This window comes from Mobula birostris, chromosome 12 (genome assembly GCF_030028105.1).
Source record: "Mobula birostris isolate sMobBir1 chromosome 12, sMobBir1.hap1, whole genome shotgun sequence".
Taxonomy (NCBI): Eukaryota; Metazoa; Chordata; class Chondrichthyes; order Myliobatiformes; family Myliobatidae; genus Mobula; species Mobula birostris.
In genome coordinates this window covers 3215533-3236032 of record NC_092381.1, presented here as the reverse complement: position 1 = coordinate 3236032, position 20500 = coordinate 3215533, and the positions used below count along the sequence as shown (strand labels likewise).

At 42.8% G+C, this 20500-nt stretch overlaps 1 protein-coding gene across 5 annotated transcripts in view; it reads right to left on the bottom strand.

Moving 5' to 3' along the window:
- Positions 1 to 20500, bottom strand: part of lrriq3 (leucine-rich repeats and IQ motif containing 3) — an 88849-nt gene that overhangs the window by 67597 nt on the left and 752 nt on the right. The gene's annotated exons all lie outside the window — the stretch shown is intronic.

The window sequence follows — 20500 nt, the reverse complement described above, 5'->3', positions numbered from 1 at the left end:
AAACTCCTGAGCTTGAGTCCCTAAGCCAGTTCTACACTGAGTTCAATGCTGACTGGGAACCTCTGCAATGCTGCTGGTGTTAATCTGTATCGGTCTCTGCCATTCCTTTGGATTGTCAGCTGTGTGGAGAGGGGGAGCTTGCTCTCTGTATTGTACTGCCCAGACTTGCATATCTAGATAGCTAGGATGCAATAACAATGGTCAACCCTGACAGAAGGAGGCCTCAGTCTCATCATTGTTTGAAAGTATCTTAGGAAGGAAAGAAAGCAACAAGGATTCTAGGAAGAATTTACAAATACACATAAAAATAAGGAAGAAAACATAATAAACGGAATATTACATGGGAAGGTCGTTGAAGAGAGAATATTAAGATAATCAAAAGCGTCCACTTGTGGTTTTAGGCACAGCAGTTGCCATACCAAACTATAATGCATCCATTTAGGAGGTTTTTCAAGTGTGCATCTATAAAAATTGGTGAGGGTCAGCAGGGGCATTCTGGATTTCTTAGCCTCCTGAGGAAGTTGTGGAGCAGTGAGTTTTCTTGGCCATAGTCTCTACACGGTTCAATTTGGGCAGGCTAGTGATGATATACACAAAAGATTCTGCAGATTCTGGAAATTTTGAGTAACACACACAAAAGGAGGAGGAGAAGATGGCGGCGCAACGCAGCGCGCACGGCCTTTCCGGTGATGAATACCTGTTATCTGTAAAGTAGGAGGCCGTGCACAATTCTGATTTGATGGAGGCAGACGTGACAGCGCAGAGGAACATCTGGTGAAACTTCTGAAATGCCTGCTTCTCTGCCGCTGCTACTGTGTGATCCAGAATCTCCGGAGGGGAAGGCCCCGAATCCTCGGCTTTGCCTGTTGCTTGGCGGCCGGGGCCGGGGTCAAGGCGCTCGGCAGAGATGGTGCTCGGTGCTTGGTGTCGGAGGCTCGAAGTTTTCGGACGGACTCAGAGTCAGACTGTGGTCGGGTGCTTCCAGGATGCTGCATCAGCAAGTTTGCGGCGCTGGAAGCTCATGGCAGGGAGAGTTTCTCCCTTCTACCATCTGCGTGAGATGTTGGAGCTGTTGGGACTTTGAGACTTTTTTTTTACCGTGCCTATGGTCTGCTCTTATCAAATTACGGTATTGCTTTGCACTGTTGTAACTATATGTTATAATTCAGTAGTTTTTGTCAGTTTTAGTCTTGGTCTGTCTTGTGTTTCTGTGATATCATATTGGAGGAACATTGTATCATTTTTAATGCATGCATTTCTAAATGACAATAAACGAGGACTGAGTGTCCTCATAATCTAATCAAAACAAAATGCTGGAGGAACTCAGCAGGTCAGACAGCATTCCTGGAGGGGAATAGACAGCCGATATTTTGGGCTGAGACCGTTTATCAGGACTACTGGTGATGTTCTCAACCATATACAACTCAGCACCATTGATACATACAGGAGCGCATACTCCACCCTGCCTCCTAAAGTCAATGACCAGCTCTTTGATTTTGCTGATATTGAGGGAAACATTGTTGTCACAATACCATTTCACTAAACTCTTTCTCTCTTTCCTGTACATCGACTTGTCATCATTTGAGATATGTCCCACAACGGTGGTGTCATCTGTGAACTTCCAGTGGGAGAAAGAGCAGAGTGTGGCCACACAGTTATGAGTGTAGGGGGCTGGGGACACAACATTGTGGGCCACCACCATTGAGGATAATTGTTTTGGAGGAGTTGCTGCCTGTGCTTATTGATTGGTACCTGTTGGTCATGAAGTTGAGAATCCCATTGCAACAGCAGTGGATGTTTCTTTGTGCAAGAGTCCTTCCCCTTTACAGTGGGGACATGGGGTGGAGAGAGTTGCTAGTAGTAGTACCATGTAATATTCTTCAATCGGTTTAGAGACTCCCACCACCTGTCCTTCCTGTGACTAGGAGGCGATGATGTATCATGTATATATGGAGTGGGAGAGGTTGCAGCCCCTGCTTGAGTACCTGAAGAATCTGCTCCTCAACTTGTGACTGCACTTCAGCCCCATGCTTCTGATCTTCGGTGACTCAGTGTGGAGGGGGTGGGAGCTCAAGAATTCTGATGGTTGGTTTGCTCCTGGGCCTGGCCAAAGTGACCAGTTATGGGTCTAGGCGGCAGGCAGTCAAGGGCTCTGCCTGAACTAATTGTCTGTCCCTCTTCTGGGGTTATGTCCACAACTAAGTGACCTGGAGGATGAGTATGCAGCAGTCCTCATGAGTACAGTGGAGGATCTCCGGGTCTAGTGGGTGCCAAAGGGGCTTGAGTGCATTCAAGATAGGTATGACTGTATTATAATTTGCAACTGTAAAGAATGTCTATTGTAACATAAGACATAGGAGCAGAATTAGGCCATTTAGCCTATTGAGTCTGCTTTGCCATTCAATCATGGCTGATCCTTTGTCCCCCTTCTCAGCCCCACTCCCTGGCCTTCTCCCTGTAACCTTTGATGTCACGTCCAATCAAGAATCTACCAAGCACTATCTTAAATACACCCAACAACCTGGCCTCCACAGCTGCCTGTGGTAAAGAATTCCACAAAATCACCACCCTCTGGCTAAAGAAATTTCTCCGCACCTCTATTTTAAATGGACACTCCTCTATCCTGAAGCTGTTCCCTCTTGTCCTAGACTCCCCACCATGGGAAAAATCCTTTCCACATCTACTCAGTCTAGGACTTTCACCAATTCAAAAGGCTTCAATGAGATCCCCACTCATCCTTCTAAATTCCAGCGAGTCCAGGCCCAGATCCATCAAGCGTTCCTCATTTGATAAAATCATCCTTGCGAACTTCCTCTCAACTCTCTCCAATGCCAGCACATCTCTTCTGAGATGAGGAGCACAAAAACTTTCACAATACTCAATGTGAGGCCTCATGAGTGCCTTATAAAGCCTCAGCATCACATCCTTGCTTTTGTATTCTAGACCTCATGAAATGAATGCTAGCTAACATTGTATTTGCCTTCTTCGCTATCGATTCTACCTGCAAGTTAACCTTTAGGGCATTCTGCACAAGGACTTCCAAGTCCCTTTGCATCTCAAGATTTTTGGATTTTTTCCTTGTTTAGAAAATAGTCTGCACATTTATTTCTTCTACCAAAGTGCATGACCATACATTTTCCAACACTGTATTTCATGTGCCACTCTCTTGTCCATTCTCCTAATCTGTCTAAGTCCTTCTGTAGCCTACCTGTTTCCTCAACACTACCTGCCCCTCCACCAGTCTTCGTATCACCTGCAAACTTGGCAACAAAGCCATCCATTCCATCAACTAAATCATTGATATACAGCATAAAGAGAAGTCCCAATACCGAGCCCTGCAGAGCACCACTAGTCAATGGCAGCCAACCAGAAAATGATCCTTTTATTCCCACTCACTGCCTCCTACCAATCAGCCAATGCTCCAACCATGCTAGTAACTATCCTGTAATACCATGAGCTCTTAACTTGGTAAGCAGCCTCAGGTGCGACACTTTGTTAAAGGCCTTCTAAAATTCCAAATATACAACATCCACTGCATCCCTTATATCTATCCTATATGTAATCTCCTCAAAGAATTCCAACAGGTTCATCAGGCAGGATTTTCCCTGAAGGAAACCATGCTGACTTTGTCCTATCTTGTCCTGTGTCACCAAGTACTCCATAACCTCATCATTAACAATTGACTCCAACATCTTCCCAACCACTGAAGTCAGGCTAACTAGTCTATACAGTAATTTCCTTACTGCTGTCTTCCTCCTTTCTTAAAGAGTGGAGTAACATTTGCAATTTTCCAGTCCTCTGGCACCATGCCAGAGTCAATGATTTTTGAAAGATAATTATTAATGCCCCCACAACCTCTACTGCTCCCTCTTTCAGAACCCTAGGGTGCAATTTATCTGGTCCGGGTGACTTATGTATCCTTAGGTCTTTCAGCTTTTTGAGCACCTTCTCCCTTGTAACAGTAACCGCACTCACTTCTCTCCCCTCGTACACTTCCACATCTAGCCAACTGCTAGTGTCTTCCACAGCAAAGACTGATGCAAAATACTCATTTAGTTCATATGCCATCTCCTTATCCACCGTTATTATTTCTCTGGCCTCATTTTCTAGTGGTCCTATATCCACTCTCATCTATCTTTTATTTTTTACACACTTGAAAAAGCTTTTACTATCCACTCCAATATTGTTTGCTAACCTGCTTTCATATTTGATCTTCTCCCTCCTAATGACTCTTTTAGTTGCTCTCTGTAGGGGTTTAAAGCTTTCCAATCCACTGTCTTTCCACTAATCTTTGCTTTGTTGTATGCCCTCACTTCTGCTTTTACATCAGCTTTGGCTTCCCTTGTCAGCCACAGTTGTACAATTTTGCCATTTGAATATTTCTTCATTTTTGGAACACATCTATCCTGCACCTTCCTCATTTGTCCCAGAAACTCAAGCCATTGCAGAATCTCCTTCCAATTTACTTTGGCCAACTTTTTTCTCATACAATGGAGTAATTTCCTTTACTCCACTGAAATACTGCTATGTCAGACTTTACTTTCTCCCTATCAAATTTCATGTTGAACTCAATTATAAAAGATCTCCTAAGGGTTCTTCAGCTCTCAAAACTTCTCTAGTTCATTACATAACACACAATCCAGCAGAGCTGATCCCCTAGTAGGCTCAATGATGAACTGCTCTAAAAAGCCATCTCATAGGCATTCTGTCTCTTGAAATCCATTTCCAATCTGATTTTCCCAATTGACCTGCATGTTGAAATCTCCCATGACTATCATAATATTGCTGTTTTGAAACGCTTTTTCTATTTCCTGTTGTCATCTACGGTCCACATCCCAGCTAATATAGGGAGGCCTGTATATAACCGCTATCAGGGTCCATTTACCCTTGCAGTTTCTTAACTCAGCCCACAAGGGTTCAACATCTTTCGACCTTATGTCACATCTTTCTACTGATTTGATGCCATTCTGTACCAGCAGAGCCATGCCAGCCCCTCTGCCTACCTTCCTATCCCTCTGATACAACGTGTAACCTTGGACATTCAGCTCCCAACTACAACCATCCTTCAGTCACGATTCAATGATGGCCACAACATCATACCTGACAATCTGAAATAGAGCAACACGATTTCTTATGCTGTAATCACTGAATAAACCTCCTTTGAAAAAAGGGAAACGATCCAGTTGCCAAGGGATGTACTGAGTTCCTGGTCCCAGTTTGGAGGAATGTTTGTTTAGAATTATTGTATTGAAGGTGAAATTATTGTCAAGAAATAAATCTGCCTTTACTCTCCATATGCTCCCAAGATGAGCATAGGGCCAGGAAGATGTTACCTGGTGAAGGTCTGTTTCAACGGTAGGCAAATTGCAATGGATTGAGGTTATCAGGAAGGCTGGAGTTAATGTGTGCCATAACCAGCCTCTCAAAGCACTTCATGATGGTGGATGTCACATCTGGGTGGTAGTCACTGAAGCACATTACCTTGTACCAAGATGATAGTGGACTTCCTAAAATAATCGACATTTTGGGCCAAAACCCTTCATCAGAACACACTTCATAAGAAGTACTAGTGAAGAGCCTCAGCCTGTGACATTGACTGTTTACTCTTTTCCATAGGTGCTACCAGGCCTGCTGATTTCCTCCAGAATTTTGTGTGTGTTGCTTGGATTTCCAGCGCCTACAGATTTTGTTAGCTTAGTGACCAAGTTTGGAGATGATATAAAGATTGATGAAGGGACAAGTGGTGTTGAGTAAATAGGGAGTCTGCAGAAGGATTTAGGCAGTTTGGGAGAATGGACAAAGAAGTGGCAGGTAGAATATAGTTTAAGGAAGAGCATGGTCATTTAGGCATGGAATATTTTCTAAATGGGGAGAAAATTCAAAAATCAGAGGTGCAGAAGGACTTGGGAGTGCTTGTGCAGAATTCCTTGAAGGTTAACTTGTAGGTTAGGTAGATGGTAAGGAAGGAAACACAATTATAGCATTCACTTCGAGAGGAATATAATACAAAATCAAGGATGCAATGCTGAGGCTTTATAAGGCATTGGTCAGACAGCACTCGGAGTAATTTGAGCAGTTTTGTGCCCTTTGTTTATAAAAAGATGTGCCGGCTTCAGAGAGGATCCAGAGGAGGTTCACAAGAATGACCCGAGGAATGAAAGGCTTAACATCTGAGGAGTGTTAGATGGCTCTGGGCCCATAACCGCTGGAGTTTAGAAGAATGGAGAGGGGATCTCATTGAAACCTGTTGAATATTGAAACGCCTAGATAGAGTGGATGTAAGAAGGATGTTTCCGATAGTGGGCAGCCTGGGACCAGAGGGCACAGCCTCAGAATAGAAGGACATTCATTAGAACAGAGATGAAGAGGAATTAATTGGCCCAGACAGTTGTGCAGGTTTATTTAAGGTGGTGGTTGATTGGTTCCAGATTATATTTTTGGGATGAAGGCAGGAGAATGGGGTTGAGAGGGATAATAAATCAGCCATGATGGAATGGTGAAGCAGACCTGATGGGCTGTATAGCCTACTTCTGCTCCTATGTCTTAAGGTCTTAATTGGGCACCGTAAGTTGCCCCTGGTGTGTGAGTGATTGGTGGGAGCTGAGAGGAGTTTATGGGTATTTGGTAAAATTATTGGGAAATGAGATCATTCTGTAAGCAAGCATAGACTGAATGGGCTGAAATGATCTCTTTCTAGGGAAATACAATAGACTTCATAACCAGGTCAAGATCACAAACTTATTTCACTGCTGGTTAAACATCCACTATTTATCCCCCTCCACAGGTGCTGCCTGACCTGCTGAGTTTCTCCAGCATTTTTTATGTTTAAACACTTTTTCTGTTCCATTGTTTAATGAAGGAAAGAGGGATAATCCTGGTAAATACAGAAGTCAGTCTCACATTACTGAAAAGCTACTGGAAAAAGTCATAGAACACTTCAGCACAGAATCAGGACATTTGGTCCATCTAGACCATGTCATCCTGGTTTGCCTAGTTTCACCTACCTGCATACCATATCTCTCACCTATGTACCTATCTAATCTTCTCTTAAATGTTACAATTGAACTTGCATCTCCCGCTTCTGCTGGGAGCTTATTCCACAATTATACAATCCCCTGACAGAAATTCTCCCTCATGCTCCTGTTAAATATTTCAACTTTCACCCTTAACCTATGAACTTTAGGTCTAGTCTCACTCAATCTGAGGGGAAAAAGCCTGGTTTGCATTTACTCTATTTATACCCCTCATATACCTCCATTAAATCTCCCCTCATTCTCCTGCACTCTGGGAATTAAGTCCTAATGTCCATGCCTGCAAGTCCCAGTAACATCTGTGTAAGTTCTCCCTGCACTCTTTCAAGTTTTTTTTATATCTTTCCTGTCAGTAGGTAACCAGAATTGCACACAATACTTAGCTTCAGCAATTTCTAAAACTGTTAATAACTGCATAACATCTCAACTCCTGTACTCAATGACTTGATTTATAAAGGCCAATATGCAAAGGGATAGGATTTATGAGCATTTGAAAACCATGGCCTAATTAGGGGCAGTCAGCATGATTTTGTATTGGGTAAGTTGTGTTTCACTAACTTGATTCTGTTTTTCAAGATGATGAAGGTAGATGTAGATGTTGTCTTCATGGATCTTCGTAAGGTGTTTGATAAATTTCCATAAGACCGTAAGACATAGGAGCAGAATTAGGCCATTCAATCCATTGAGTCCGCTCCACCATTCACTACGCTCTGACAGAAAAAAATTCCTCCTGACCTCAGTTCTAAAAGGTTGCCCCTCAATTTTGAGACCATGCCCCCTAGTTCTGGATACCACCCCCCACCATAGGAAACATCCTCCCCACATCCAACTTATCAAGTCCTTTCAACATTCACTAGGTTTCAATGAGATCCTCACGCATTCTTCTGAATTCCAGTGAGTACAGACCCAAAGTTGCCAAATGTTTCTGATATGTTAACCCCTTCATTTCAGTAATCATCCTCGTGAACCTCCTCTGAAATCTCTCCAATGACAACACATCCTTTCTGAGATATGGGGCCCAGAACTGTTGACAATACTCCAAGTGCGGCCTGACTAGTGTCTATTAAAGGCTCAGCATTATCTTCTTGTTTTTATATTCTATTCCCCTTGAAATAAATGCCAACATTGCATTTGCCTTCTTTACCACAGACTCAACCTGTAAATTAACTTTCTGGAAGTCTTACAGGAGGAGTCCCAAGACCCTCTGCACCTCTGATGTTTGAACCTTCTCCACATTTAAATAATAGTTCACACTATTGTTTCTTCTACAAAAATGCATTATCATACATTTTCTAACACTGTATTCCACCTGCTACACTTTTGCCCATTCTTTCAATTTGTCTAAGTCTTGCTGCAAACGCATTGCTTCCCCAGCCATTTGAGAACTGCTTCTTCTTCTGTGGGACATTATCTATGCTGCGCCTTCTGAACTATTCCCAGAAACTTCAGCCATCTCTGCTCTGCCATCATCCTCCTCCAATCCACCCTTGGCAAGCTCCTCTCACATGCCTCTTAATTCCCTTTATTCCATTGCGATACTGATACATGTCTCTTATGCTTCTCCCTCTCAAATTGCAGTATGAGCGCAATCATATTATGATCACTGCCTCCTAAGAGTTCCTTTACATTAAGCTCCCTAATAATTATTACACAACAACCAATCTAAGATAGCCTTTCCGAGTCAGCTCAAGCACAAGCTGCTCTAAAAAGCAATCTCGTAGGCATTCAGCAAATTCTCTCTCTTACAATCCAGCACCAACCTGATCTTCCCAATCCCCTTGCATATTGAAGTCCCCCATTACAATTGTGTCATTACCCTTATTACATGCCTTTCCTAGCTCCCTTTGCAATCTCACACCCACATTTTGGCTATGATTTGGAGGCCTATATATGATCCCCATAATGTTTTTTTTTACCCTTGCAGTTTCTTAGCTCCACCCACAAAAATTCAACATTCTCTGACCCTATGTCACCTCTTTCTACAGATGTAATTCCATCTCTCACCAACAGAGCCACATCACCGCCTGTGCCTCCCTGCCTGTCCTTCCGATACAAAGTATATCCTTTGATGTTAAGCTCCCAACTATGGCCTCCTTTCAGCCAAGACTCAGTGATGCCCACAACATTATACTGGCCAATTTGTATTTGCTCTATGAGTTTGTCCACCTTATTCCGAATGCTACATGCATTTAAATACAGCATCTTCAGTCCTGCATCCTTCGCCCTTTTGAATTTTGCCTCTGTGGTTCCTTGAGGTAGGCTCATCCAGAAGATTGAAATGCATGGGATCCACAGTCAATTAGCCATTTTGTTTCGAAATTGGCTTGCCAATAGAAGATAGAAGGTAGCGGTTGATGGACTTATTCTGGTTGGAGGTCTGTGACTAGTGATGTTCCGTGAGGATCCATACTGGGACCTCTGCTGTTTGTGAAATCTATCAATGACTTTGGTGAAAATGTAGATGGTTGGGTTAGCAAGTTCAAAATTCAAATATCAAAATAAATGTATTATCAAAGTACATATATGTTACCATATACTACCCTGAGATTTGTTTTCTTTTGGGCAAACTCGGTAAATTCAAAAAATATAATAGAATCAATGAAAGACTACACCCAACAGGATGGACAACAAACTGCAAATACAAAAGGGAAAAAAGAAATAATGATAAGTAAGCAAAAAATATTGAGAACATGAGATGAAGAGTCCTTGAAAGTGAGTCGATAGGTTTTGGGAACAGTTCAGTGATGGGGCCAGTGAAGTGATTTGCAGCGGTTCAAAAGTCTGATGGTTGAGAGGTAATAAATATACCTGAACCTGGGGGTGTGGGTCCTGAGGATCCTGTACCTGCTTCCTGATGGGAGCAGTGAGAAGAGAGCACAGTCTGGGTGGTGGGGGGTCCTTAATGATGGACGCTGATTTCCTGTAATAGCACTCATGTAGATGTGCTCAATGGTGAGGAGGGCTTTACCTGTGATGGACTGGGCCATATCCACTACTGTTTTTATGGACAGACCACAACTCTTTCTCCACCATAGCACTGAAAAGGGTTCAGAACAGACATTTTGGGAAAAGATTTAATTGGGGTAGGGGGAAATAAGATGCAATTAGGCAGGAACAGAAGTTTTTGGAAATGCACAGCAGAAATGTGGCAAATATTCAAGGAATATTTGCATGGAGTTCTGCATAGGTATGTTCCATTGAGGTAGGGAAAGGATGGTAGGTTTAAAGAACCATGGTGTACAAAGGATGTAGAAAATCTAGTTATGAAGAAAAGGTTACCAGAGGTTCATGAAACTAGGTACTGTCAGAGCTCTAGAAAATTACAAGATTGCGAGGAAGGAGCTTAAGTATGAAATTAGGAGAGCCAGAAAAGACCATGAGAAGGCCTTGGTGAGCAGGATTAAGGGAAACCCTGAGGCATTCTACAAGTATGTGAAGAGCAAGAGGATAAGATATGAGAAAATAGGACCAATCGGGTGCGACAGTGGAAACGTGTGTATGGAGTCGGAGGAGGTAGCGGAGGTACTTAATGAATACTTTGCTTCAGTATTCACCAGGGAAAAGGACCTTGGCAATTGTGGGGATGACTTACAGCGGACTGAAACGCATGAGCATATAGATATTAAGAAAGAGGATGTGCTGGAGTTTTTGGAAAGCATTAAGTTAGATAAGTCACTGGGACCAGATGAGATATACCCCAGGCGACTGTGGTAAGCGAGGAAGGAGATTGCTGAGCCTCTTGTGATTATCTTTGCATCATTAATAGGGACTGGAGCAGTACCGGAGGATTGGAGGGTTGCAAATGTTGTTCCCTTGTTCAAGAAAGGGAGCAGAGATAACCCAGGAAATTAGAGACCAGTGAGTCTGACTTCAGTGGTGGGCAATTTGTTGGAGAAGATCCTGTGAGCATTTGAAGAGACATAATCTGATTAGGGATAGTCAGCATGGCTTTGTCAAAAGTAGGTCATGCCTTATGAACTTGATTGAATTCTTTGAGGATGTAACAAAATACATTGATGAAGGTAGATCAGTGGATATAGTGTATATGGATTTCAGTAAGGCATTTGATAAGGCTCCCCATGCAAGGCTCCTTTAGAAAGTAAGGAGGAATGGGATCCAAGGAGACCTTGCTTTGTGGATCCAGAATTGGCTTGTCCATAGAAGGCAAAGGGTGGTTGTAGATGGTTCGTATTCTACATGGAGGTCAGTGACCAGTGGTGTTCTGCAGGAATCTGTTCTGGGACGCCTCCGCTTTGTCATTTTTATAAATGATCTGGATGAAGAAGTAGAAGGGTGGGTTAGTAAGTTTGCTGATGACACGAAGGTGGGGGGTGTTGTGGATAGTCTGGAGGTTACAGTGGGACATCGATAGGATACAGAACTGGGCTGAGAAGTGGCAGATAGACTTCAACCCAGATAAGTGGGTGGTTCATTTTGGTAGGTCAAATTTGAAGACAATATAATATTAATGGTATAATATTAATATTAATACCATTGTGGAGGATCTAAGTGATCTTGGGGTTCGTGTCAATTGGACACTCAAAGCTGCTGTGCAGGTTGAATGTTGTTAAGAAGGCATGTGCTGTGTTGGCATTTATCAACCACAGGATTGAGTTCAAGAGCCGTGAGGTAATGAAACAGCTTTATAAGACCTTGGTCAGACCCCACTTGACTGTGTTCAGTTCTGATCACCTCACTACAGGAAGGAGGTGGCTACTATAGAGAGAGTTCAGAGATTTACAAGGATGTTGCCTGGATTGGAGGCCATACCCTATGAGAATAGTTGGAGTTAAGTTGGCCTTTTCTCCTTATAGTGATGGAGGATGAGAGGGGACCTGATAGAGGTGTATAAGATGATGAGAGGCATTGATTGTGTGGATAGCCAGAGGCTTTTTCCCAGAGCTGAAATGGCTAACAGGAGGGGGCACAGTTTTAACGTGTTTGGAAATAGGTACTGAGGGGAAGTCAGGGGTAAGTTTTTCACACAGAGAGTGAGGGGTGCGTGGAATGCACTGCCAGCGGTAGTGGTGGAAGCGGATACAATAGGGTCTTTTAAGAGCCTCTTAGATAGGTACATGGAGCTTAGAAAAATAGAGGGCTAGGGAAATTGTAGAGTAGGTTACATGGTCGGCACAATATTGTGGGCCAAAGGGCCTGTAATGTGCTGTAGATTTGTACGTTCTATGATTATCTGTTCAAGGGCATTGATATTTCCATACCAGGCTGTAATGCAACCAGTCAATACAAGTATGTCATTGTTTTAGATGTAATGCTGAATCTTCGCAAACATCTAAGAAAGTTGAGGCGCTGCCGTGCTTTCTTCATAATTGCACTTTACATGCTGGGCCCAGAACAGACCCTCTGAAATGATAACACCGAGAAATTCAAAGTGGCTGACCCTCTCCACCTGTAATCCCCTGATGAGGACCAGCTCTTAGACCATTTTAATACAAATATTGGTGGCATTGTGGAAAGTGTTGAAGATTGCTGAAGGATACAATGGAATGTAGATAAGTTGCAGATGCAATGGAGAAATGGCAGATGGAGTTTAACCTAGCCAAGTCTGAAATCTTGCACTTGGAAGATCAAATATAAATGGACAGTTAATGATACAGAGTTGATTTAGAGAGATACTGGGGTCCAAATCCTTAGCTCCCTGAAAGTTGCTGAACAGGGTGACAGGAAGTGAAGGAGAATGTGGCATGCTGGCCTTTATTAGTCAAGGCCTTGAGTTCAAGAGTCAGTACTGCTGCAATGTTTTAGATCTCTGGTAAGGCCACATTTGCAGTAGTACATTCAATTCAGGCTGCCCCATTATAGGAAGGATATGGAACCTTCACACAGGGTGCAGAAGTTTTACCAGGATGTTGCCTGGATTAGTGGAATATGTAAAAGGAAATGTTGGCAGGACATACACCACGGGTTCCCAACCTTTTTTATGCCATGGACCCCTACCATTAACTGAGGATTCCATGGACCCTAGGTTCGGAACCCTCGATCTACACAACAGTGGAGTGCTGGGGAGCAGACAGGCCTGTGTATACTAACATGCTGGAGGAACTCAGTGGGTCAGGCAGTATCTATAGAAAAGAGTAACAGCTGACATTTTGGGCCGAGACCCTTCTTCAGGAAGGGTCCCTAGTTCCTCCAGCATTTTGTGTGTGTTGCTTTGGATTTACAGCTTCTGCAGATTTTCCTGTGTTTGTTAGGCTGTATATAGCTTCCTGAAAGTAGCAATACATGCAAAAAGTGTCTGGCATCTGTTGGATTATAGCGTAGAATTGTTATTTCTCTTATATTTTCCTCGTAGTTTAATTTTCCTATGCTTGCTTATATTTTTATATAATCACATATATAAATGTAATTGTTCAGTGAACTTTCCAGTGATTATGGTATAGTTGCTTCTATATTTTTCTAGAGGCTTCTCAGTTTTTCTGCAGCAGGGGTCACGCCACTTGAAGCTGGCTATTTTATAGGTTAAATCACTAAAATTTTGTCCATCTCCAGTCACAGTATGAGGCAACCACAACTTTTATTTTCTTCGTTCTCAAAGTTCTTTCTTTGTTTTTTGTTTTTCTAACACTTAATAAATCGTTCATAAGCAAAATGTTTTAAAACTCCATTGTGGATGGCCCAAGCCTATCTGAGAAAGGAAGAGGGTGGGCATGGGGCTAACAACCCCACCCTGTAAAAACTCAGAGCTACAGAAACTCCATCAGGAGCTCCAAAGACCTCATCCCCCACAGAAGGATATTTCAAGATGGGATACACCTGGGGACAAGTTCAAAGTAAATTAATTATCAAGATAAATATATGGCACCATATAAAATTCTGAGAATGATTTACCTGGAGGCATGCTCAGTAAATCCAATAACCATAATAGATTCAATGAAAGACCGCACCAACAGGGCAGAACCAGTGTGAAAAAGACAGTCAACCATGTAGTACAAAAAGAAAGAAATGAATAATAATTAAAATAAAGCAATATATATATATAATGAACATGAGATAAAGAGCCCTTGAAAGTGAGTGCATAGGTGTAGGGTAATAACCATTCCTGAGCCTAGTGGTGTGAGTCCTGGGGCTCCTGTACCTTCTTCCTGATGACAGGAGCGAGACAAAAGCCTGACCTGGATGGTGCGGGTCCCTGATGATGGATGCAGCTTTCCTGTGACAGCATGCTGTGTAGATACACTCAGTGGTAAAGAGGGCTTTACTCGTGATGGGCTGGGCTGTATCCACTACTTTTTGTAGGATTTTCTGTTCCAGAGCTTTGGTGTTTCGATACCAGGCTGTGATGCAGCCAGTCAATATACTCTCCACCACACATCCATAGAAGATAGTCAAAGTTATAGATGCTATGCTGAATTACAAGAACATAAGAAATAGGACCAGGAGTAGTTATCTGGCCCCTCAAGCCTGTTAAGCCATTCAATAAGATCATGGCTGATCTGGCCAAGAACTCATCTCCACCAACCTGCCTTTTCCCCATGACCCGTAATTCCTCTACTATGCAAAAATCTATCCAACCCTGCCTTAAATATATTTACTGAGGTAGCCTCCATTGCTTCATTTGGGCAGAGAATTCCACAGATTTACTGCTCTCCAGAAAAAGCAGTTTCTCCTCATCTCAGTCTTAAACCTACTCCCCTGAATCTTGAGGCTCTGCCCCCTAGTTCTAGTCTCACCTACCAGTGGAAACAGTTTTCCAATCTCTATCTTATCTATCCCTTTCATAATTTTATGCTTCTATAAGATCTCCTCTCATTCTTCTGAATTCCAGTGAGTACAGTCTCAGGCAACTCAATCTCTCCTCATTGTCTAACCCCCTCATCTCTGGAATCAACCTGGTGAACCTCCTCTGCACTGCCTCCAAAGGTAGTATACCCTTCCTCAAGTAGGGAGACCAGAACAGCACACAGTACTCCAGGTGCAGCCTCACCAGTACCCTGTACAGTTGCAGTATAACCTCCCTGCTCTTAAATTCAATCCCTCTAGCAATGAAGGCCAATATTCCATTTACCTTCTTGATAACCTGCTGCACCTGCAAATCAACCTTTTGTGATTCATGCACAAGCACTCCCAAATCCCTCTGTAAAGGGGCATTCTCCATTTTTTTACTATTTAAATATTAATCTGCTCTTTCATGTTTCCTTCCAAAGTGGATAACCTTGCATTTACCAACATTGTACCCCATCTGCCAGACACTTGCCCACTCAATCTATCTATATCTCTCTGAACACTCTCAGTATCTTCTGCACAATTTGCTTTTCCACTCAATTTAATATTGTCAACAAACTTAGATACACTACATTCGAACACATCTTCCAGATTGTGAACAGTTGCGGGCCTAGCACCAACTCCTGCAGCACACCGCTCACCACTGATTGCCAACCGGAGTAACACCCATATATCCCAACTCTCTGCTTTCTATTTAACCAATCCTCTATCCATGCTAATACATCACCCCCAACCTTATCTTATGGATAAGTCTTTTATGTGGCACCTCACCGAGGCCTTCTGGAAATCCAAATAAATAACGTCCATCTGTTCCCCTCTATCCACTGTGCTCGTTATATTCTTGAAGAACTCCAGTAAGTTTGTCAAACATGACCTGCCTTTGCTGAATCCATGCTGCATCTGCCTGGTGGATCCATTTCTTTCTAGATGCCTCACTATTTCTTCTTTAATGATAGCTTCAAGCATTTTCCCAACTACAGATGTTAAACTAACTGGCCTATAGTTACCTGCCTCTGCCTACATCCTTTTTTGAACAGTGGCATGACATTCACCATCTCCCAATCTGCCAGGACCTGCCCAGACTCCAGAGAATTTTGGTAAATTATCACCCAAGCCTCTACTATAACATCTACCATTTCTTTCGGTACCCTGGAATGCATTCCATCAGGACCAGGGGGCTTCAGGCCCACAAGGTTGCTCAGTACTACCTCTTTAGTGATAGCTATTGTATCGATGTTCTCACTTCCCATCGCATCCATAACATCTCTCTTTGGCAAGTTAGATGTGTCCTCCACCATGAAGACCGACACAAAATAGTCAGTCAAAGCCTCGGCAATTTCCTCATTACCAAATATCAGTTCCCTCTTCTTGTCCTCCAAGCGACCCACATTCACTTTAGCTACCCTTTTCTGCTTTTATAACTACAAAAACCTTTTACTATCTGTTTTCAAAAATGCAAACATGAGGAAATCTGCAGATGCTGGAATTTCAAGCAACACACATAAAAGTTGATGGTGAACGCAGCAGGCCAGGCAGCATCTCTAGGAAGAGATACAGTCAACGTTTCGGGCCGAGATCCTTTGTCAGGACTAACTGAAGGAAGAGCTAGTAAGAGATTTGAAAGTGGGAGGGGGAGGGGGAGATCCGAAATGATAGGAAAAGACAGGAGGGGGAGGGATGGAGCCAAGAGCTGGACAGATGATTGGCAAAAGGGATATGAGAGGATCATGGGACAGGAGACCTAAGGAGAAAGAAAAGGAGGAGGGGGGAAAACCAGAGGATGGGCAAGGGGTATAGTGAGGGGGACAAAGGGAGAAAAAGGAGAGAGAAAAAAGAATGTGTGTATATAAATAAATAACTCATGGGGTACGAGGGGGTACATTCTTTTTCTCTCTCTCCTTATGAAAGCTAACACCCCATAAGTTTTCTTAACTACCCTATCTACCTGTGAGGCAACTTACAGGGATCTGTGGACATGTACTCCCAGATCCCTCTGCTCTTCCACACTACCAAGTATCCTGCCATTTACTTTGTACTCTGCCTTGGAGTTCGTCCTTCCAATGTGTACCACCTCACACTTCTCCGGGTTGAACTCCATCTGCCCCTTCTCAGCCCACTTCTGCATCCTATCAATGTCTCTCTGGAATCTTTGACAATCCTCTACACTACCTACAACACCACCAAGAGACACAATGTGATTAGGGATAGTCAGCATGACTTTGTCAAGGGGAGGTTGTGCCACACGAGCCTAATGGAATTCTTTGAGGATATAACAAAATACATTGATGAAGGTAGAGCAGTTGATGTAGTGTATATGGATTTCAGTAAGGCATTTGATAAGGTTCCCTACGCAAAGCTCATTCAGAAAGTAATGAGGCATGGGATCCAAGGTGACCTTGCTTTGTGGATCCAGAATTGGCTTGACCACAGAAGGCAAAGCGTGGTTGTGGATGGTTTGCATTCTGCATGGAGGTCGATGACCAGTAGTTTTCTGCAGGAATCTGCTCTGGGGCCCCTCCGCTTTGTGATTTTTATACATGACCTGGATGAGTGAGGTACAAGGGTGGGTTAGTAAGTTTGCTGAGTACACAAAAGTTGGGAGTGATGTGGATAGTCCGGACAGTTACAGCGCAACATCGATAGGGTGCAGATGGACTTCAACCCAGGTAAATGTGAAGTGATTCATTTTGGTAGGTCAAGTTTGAAGAAAGAATATAATATTAATGGTAAGACTGCCAAGGGGCAGTGTGGGGAATCAATGAGACCTTGGGGTCCATATCCATAGGACACTCAAAGCTGCTGCACAGGTTGACAGTGTCATTAAGAAGGCATACGGTGTAATGGTACTTCATCAACCATGGGATTGAGTTCAAGAGCCGTGAGGTAATGTTAAGGCTATATAAGATCTTGGTTAGACCCCACTTGGAGTACTGTGTTCAGTTCTGGTCACTTCACTACAGGAAGGATGTGTATACTATAGAGAGAGTGCAGAGGAGATTTACAAGGATGTTGCCTGGATTGGGGAGCATGCCTTATGAGAATCAGTCGAGTGAACTTGGCCTTTTCTCCATGGAGTGATGGAGGATGAGAGGTGACTTGATAGAGGTGTACAAGATGATGAGAGGCATTGATTATGTGGATAGTCAGAGGTTTTTTCCCAGGGCTGAAGTGGCTAGCACGAGAGGACACTTTTTTAAGGTGCTTGGAAGTAGGTACAGAGAAGACGTCAGATATAAGTTTTTTTACGCAGAGTAGTGTGTCCATGGAATGCACTGCCAGCGACAGTGGTAGAGACAAATAAAATAAGGTCCTTTAAGAGACTCTTAGATAAGTATGTGGAGCTTAGAAAAATACAGGGCTATGCAGTAGGGAAATTCTAGGCAGTTTCTAGGGTAGGTTACATGGTTGGCACAACACTGTGGGCCAAAGTGCCTGTAATGTGCTGTAAATTTCTATGTTCTGTGTCTCAAGTTGGCAAAAGTCCACCTGGATGTTCCACAACACTTCTGGGACAATGTTCTGTAGACAGAGAAGACAAAAGTTGAACTTTTTTGGCAGAAATGCACACTGCTATGTTTGGAGGAAAAGGAACTCAAACCAACACCAAAACCTCATCCTAACTGTAAAGCATGGTGGAAGGAGCATCATGGTTTGGGGGTGCTTGCCGCCTCAGGGCCTGGGCAGCTTGCAATAATTGACGAAACTCTGAATTAAAAATTGTATCAAGCCATTTTACATGAGAATGTCAGGATTGTGGCCCGTCACCTGAAGCTTAAAAAAAAGATGATGCAACAAGACAATGATCCGAAACACAAAAGTAAATCAACATAATAATGGTTTAAAAAGAAGAAAATTCATGTTCTGGAATGGCCAGACATTAACCCAATTGAGATGCTGGAGCACTACCTGAAGAGGGCTGTTCATGCAAGTTATCCCAGAAGTATTGATGAACTGAAACAGTTTTGTATGGAGGAATGGTCTAAAATTTCTACTTGCCATTGTGGAAATCTGATCAGCAGCTACAGCAAACGTTTGGCGATGGTTATTGCTGCTAAAGGAGGTTTTACCAGTTACCAGGGTTCACATTCTTTTTCCAGCCTGGACTGTGAATCATTAAACAAGGTGTTCAATAAAGATGTGAAAAGTAGAATCGTTTGTGTGTTATTAACTTAGGCAGGTTGTGCTTGTCTATTATTGTGACTTAGATGACGATCAGAGCTTGTTTTATGAGTAATTAATGCAGAAAGACAGTAATTGCATTACTTTCTTAATTACTTTCTTATTTGTCTTCTGTTGGTATTTAAAAGCTTCCTAATCCCCTAACTTCCCCCTAATTATTGCTCTACTCTATGCCCTCTGTTTGGCTTTTATGCTGGCTTTGACTTCCCTTAACCATAGTTGTGTCATTTTCCTTTAAAATACTACTTCTTTGGGATGTACATATCCTGTGCCTTCCGAATTGTTTCCAGAAATTCCAGCCAATGCTGCTCTGCCATCATCCCTGCCATTGTACTTTTCCAATTAATTCTAGCCAACTGATAGAGTGTATAATATCTGACCTAGTAGAGGTGTAAAAGATGATGAGAGGCATTGATCGTATGGATAATCAGAGGCTTTTTTCCAGGGCTGAATTGGCTAACATGAGGGGGCATCGTTTTAAAGAGCTTGGAAGTAGGTACAGAGGGGATGTCAGGGGTAAGTTTTTCCACACTGAGTGTGGTAAGTGTGTGGAATGTACGGATGGCGACAGTGGTGGAGGTGGAAACAATAGGGTCTTTTAAGAGACTCTTGGATAGGTACAGCACAACATTGTGGGCCAAAGGGCCTCTAATGTGCTGTAGATATCTATGTTCTATGTTAACGCCTCTCTCATTTTCCTTTTCTCTTCTGTAATACTGATACATGTGACTTTAGCTTCTCCTCAAATTTCAGGGTGAATTCGATTACATTGTGATGACTTACCTCCAAGGGTTCTTTTAACTTAATCTCTCTAAACAATTCTGGTTCACTGCACAACACCCAGTCCAGAGTAGCTGGTCCTCAACCACAAGCTGCTCAAAAAGCCATCCCGTAGCATTCTAGAAACTCCCCCTCTTGGAATCCAGCACCAACCTGATTTTGCCATTCTACCTGCATATTGAAATCCCCCACGACTATCGTAACATTGCCCTCTTGGCATGCATTTTCTATCTCCTGTTGTAACTTGTAGACCACATCCTTACTACTCTTTGGGGGTCTGTATATAACTCCCATCAGGGCCTTTTTCCCTTGCAGTTCCTTCGCTGCATCCAGAGCAATTCAACACCTTCTGACCTGATGTCACCTCTTTCGAATGATTTACCTCCATTTTTTATCAACAGAACCCTCTGTCTTCCTGCTTGTCCTTTCGATACAATGTGTATCCTTGGACTTTAAGCTCCCAGCTATAATCTTCTTTCAGCCATGATTCAGTGACGACTACATCATACTTGCCAATCTCTATCTGTGCTACAAGTTAATCGATCTTATTTATTGTGCGTATTCAAATATAACACCTTTATTCCTGTATTCACTTTTTCAATTTTGATCACCTTTTATGTCCTTGTCACCAATTTTCCCCTATTATCAGCCCCTCCTTGCTTGGAGTCTCATTACACATTGCCTCTGTTTGTAAACCAACTACCTCATCTTCAGCATGATCACTCCAATTCCCATCCTCCTATAAAATTAGTTTAAACCCACTTGAACAG